This window comes from Manihot esculenta, chromosome 7 (assembly GCF_001659605.2).
Source record: "Manihot esculenta cultivar AM560-2 chromosome 7, M.esculenta_v8, whole genome shotgun sequence".
Lineage (NCBI taxonomy): Eukaryota > Viridiplantae > Streptophyta > Magnoliopsida > Malpighiales > Euphorbiaceae > Manihot > Manihot esculenta.
In genome coordinates, this window is record NC_035167.2 from 28,175,486 (window position 1) to 28,179,858 (window position 4,373).

The following is a 4,373-nucleotide window of genomic DNA, read 5'->3' on the forward strand; positions in this document are numbered from 1 at the left end:
TAATCCAAAAATCTTGGCGAATGCTTATAATTATATCCCAACCTCTCAATTTTAAGAATTAAACCTAATTTTGATATTAATACCACTTAGCATTCCACTTTGCTTTTTTATTATCTTTCATTTTTTATTATTTTTAAATTATCTATAATAAAATAATTCAAATATTTTAACAAAATTACTTTTATATTCCATTTTTAAATCTTGGACTTGGATAATTAAACCATAAAAATTTAATATTTATTTTATAAATCAAGGTGGAGCTTATAAATGAAATTCGAATCGAATTCAGAATTTTTGAATTTATTTTTTAATCGAGTCTGAACTTATTAAAATTCGGTTCAGCTCGATTCGATTACAGCCCTACATATTTATACAATTTTGGAATGAAAAAATCACAAAACACTAAAAAACTTTGCTACCATATTCCACGACGAGCAAAAGAACGCAACAACTTTGCAAAGCTAAGTGCATATTATAATAGCACACTCAAGCGGGAGGAAAAGTCATTCTATATGAAAGAAAACCTAATCAATATATTAAAACACTTATATTCATCTGAATTGCTCATACACTGGCCTAGCATGTGAAAGTAGCTGAGTTCGTGAATCTAGATAAACTGTAACGACCCAAAAATCGGACCGCTATCGGCGTTAGGATCCAGATCGGCTTAAGGCCGCCGGGACCCATAGCAAGCCAAACATTTATCCTGTGAACCTGTTTAATCCCATACATGATCAATAACATACATAAAAATTTTAAACTTTTCTTTCATTCATTCACCAAACTCAACCTGAGCATGCACTATACATAATCATAAACATTAACCCCTCATTGGAGTCTCATCAGTGCCCCAATGGGGTGACATAATATATATTGAGTTTGGTTACATAAGCATCATTAAAATCATGTACTCAAGGGATTAACAACATACTATGGTCAAGCACAACTATAAACCTCAATAGGCATCATTACATTACATTTATACACTATACTTTTACATTACATCACATCCATGTCCACATCTAGCTATTACAAACATCCTGACTCTACTCCTGTTGACCTCCTAGTCTACCCTGTACCTGCAAATGTGGGGGTTAAGGGAGAGGGGTGAGCTATAAAGCCCAGTGAGCAGAATAATAACAAATTCAATTCATATTTCATGCTTTCATGGAATGCAACACAGCACAAACAAATCACATCAATGATGGAATCGTCACCAATAGTTCTCTACATTCCAAGGTGCCGGGACGTAGAATGGGTCAACCGGTCTTTCTCTTACATAGTGCCGGGACGTAGAATGGGTCAACCGGACTTCCATACCATATCATATTACTTCGTATCATATTGAGGACTCAGGATCATCCAATAACCATCCACATCATCATCAAATTATGCAATGCAACATATTCGTGAATTCTAATGTAAACAACCTAGAATATCACATGGAATTCGTGATGCATGAACATGCTCAAATCTATGTTTATTTGCTTTAAAACATAAGTGTTTATTCCACTCACCTCTAGCTGAAGCTCTATTGACTCTAAAGCAACTGACTCACTGCTGGGGTCCTCGGTTCTTCGGATCCGAACCTACACAGGTAGACTCAAATGAGGGACCAAACATTCATAAACATGACTCTAAAATACACCCCAAAAACCCCCTAAAACACCTTAAAACAATCATAGAAAACAAGCAAAGGAGGGCTGCACAGGGCACTTTCGGCGGTAGGTTCAGCGGCCGAAAATCCCTCCAGAGCCGAAAGTCAGACAGGTTCGGCGGCACCTTCGGCGGCCGAAAGTGCCCTCCAGAGACGAAAGTCCATTTTCGGGGGCAGGCTTCGGCAGCCGAAAGGCTTGCCTCACAGACAGGTTGGGATTTTCGGCCGCCGAACCTGGTTTCTCCCAAAAGGGCAGAAACTCAGCTCAACATGAATAAACGCCTCCCAATTCATGCAATCATGCATTTTCCTATTCTACAACATGCATACTCAAGCATACAAGTTCCTAGGGGCTTCAAAATATCCTAAACCCCATCTACAACACATCAAACATGCATATCCAACATACATTGCCCATATAATCACATAAAACTTAACAAAGTTCAACTAACCTAAACATGCATTTCTACCCCATAGATCGAATTAAAACTTGTTTAAAACATACAATGAGCCCAAGATCGGCTCTTACCTCTTGAAGATCGAGAGAGAGACGACCTAAACTTGGAAACCAAAGGAAAAGAGCTCCTGAGTTTTCCAAGCCTCAAAACTTGCTCTTTGCTAAAAAATCTTCAAAACAAAGTAAAAACTCAAGAAAATCATGAAAGATTTGAAGAAAAAGACTCAAAATCGGCGAGGGACGGCGGAGAACTCACCTTGGCCAAAAATGGGGAGAAAAGCTCGCCCATTCGGACAAAGGGACCCTTTTATAGGTGGCTGGCCAGGCCACTTTCGGGGGCCTAACGTGCCTCCGCATGCATGCCATGTTCGGCGGCCGAACATAAGGTTCGGCGGCCGAACCTAGACTTCCCTCACTTATGCCTTCGGGGGCCTAAAGCACTCCCGAAGTGCATGCATGTTCGGCGGCCGAACTTGAGGTTCGGCGGCCGAATCTGAGTCTTCCTCTCAAGACTATTTTCATTCAAAACTTAATTTCTTTCTTGTTTAAACCCATGAAATACATTAAAACATTTTATAAAAACATGATTTTACCCTTCTAGAGGTTTCCGACATCCGAGATTCCACCGGACGGTAGAAATTCTGATACCGGAGTCTAGCCGGGTATTACATAAACAAACGCTCATGTAGCTGGTTTGACTGCCCACCAAAATCCATTATTAATACTGAATAAAATTTGAACACATTTAATCTCGCATAATATAAATAATAATTTGTATAAAAAAATTTTCATTAATAATTTTAATTTGAAAAATTAATATTCTAAAATTTTATTTTATAATTTTTAAATGAAAACATAAAAAAATTATAAATATTATTGTAAAATATATTTTTATATTAAATTAATTATTTATATAATCAAGTTTAGATAATAATTACCCTATGTATAAAATCTAAAATCGACCTGAACTCCACGAGTATTAATTTTTAAATTTGAATTTAATCTAAATTCAATTATAACTATTCAAACTGATTTTATTAGAGTTCGGTTAGATGTGATGCTCAAAAATACCGAACACATTGCATCCCTAATTAAAATTATTTGAGAAGACTCAATGAACCTTATATTTTCACCTCCTGGCATGCCCTTGTTGCTCCAAAACCCGTAGCCTCTAGCCAACATCTCCAATCCTTCAAAGGCTTCTTCCTTCTTGTACTTTTCTAAACTTCCAACACTAATGCCATATCCGTGTCCACTCCTTAATCTTACGTTTGTAATTCGTACTTGTCGGCTTCCCTTTCCTGGCCAATGGAGATGCAATCATCACCAGTGATAATGTTTGAATTAATTATGTTGATCTCTTCCGACGGTCCAATGTGAATTCCATCTGTGTTGAGACTATGTCCCGGAGCTTTCACTTAAAACCGCTGGAAAGTGAGGTTTTTGCTACCGAGGATATTAACGTGGAACTGCTTGCTATCTATGGAAGTTATGTCCTTAACTATGCCGTTGGTGACAAAGTCAAATCTTAGGTTCTGATACAGTTTTGCTTCAAAAGCTACACAAAGAAAATATAATTAGTATTGCTGCCATGAACGAGTCTATAAATGGCTGTTGTTTTGTAAAGTAGTGTTCGGTTTCGCTTACAATTGAAAGTGGTGTGTTGCATAGCTTAACTAGTTCAGTGCATATTTTTGTGCCTTTTATCTTCAGATCTTTCATGTGTTCTTTTATTTTTAGCTACTCTTACTCGAAAGTCTTCTTACTCGAGTTGTATTTTGGTCAATAAGTTCTTTAGTTATCCCTGTTTTTGTGTATTCATATATATATGCTATTGTTTTGATATAAGTCTAATTAAACTCTATATTTTTACTCAAAAACCAAATAAATTTAATTTAAATTTTTGAACCAATTAAGCCTCTATATTATTACTCAACAAATATATCTAATATAATATTATTTTTTCATAATAAAATATTTTTATATAATAAAACTTCATTATTGTAATTTTAAAAATTATGTATTATATCTATCTATATATATATATATATTAAATTTTTTTATGTTAATTAAAATACTAAATTTTGATATTTTATTATTAAAAATAATATTTTATTATTAAAAATAACATTATATTATGTTAGGACTTATTTTATTTTTGACAAAAGTATAAGGGTTTAATTATCCCAAAATTTTAAATTAAACTTATTTGGCTTTGAATAAAATATAAAAGCTTAATTGAATTTATTCCATTCTTAT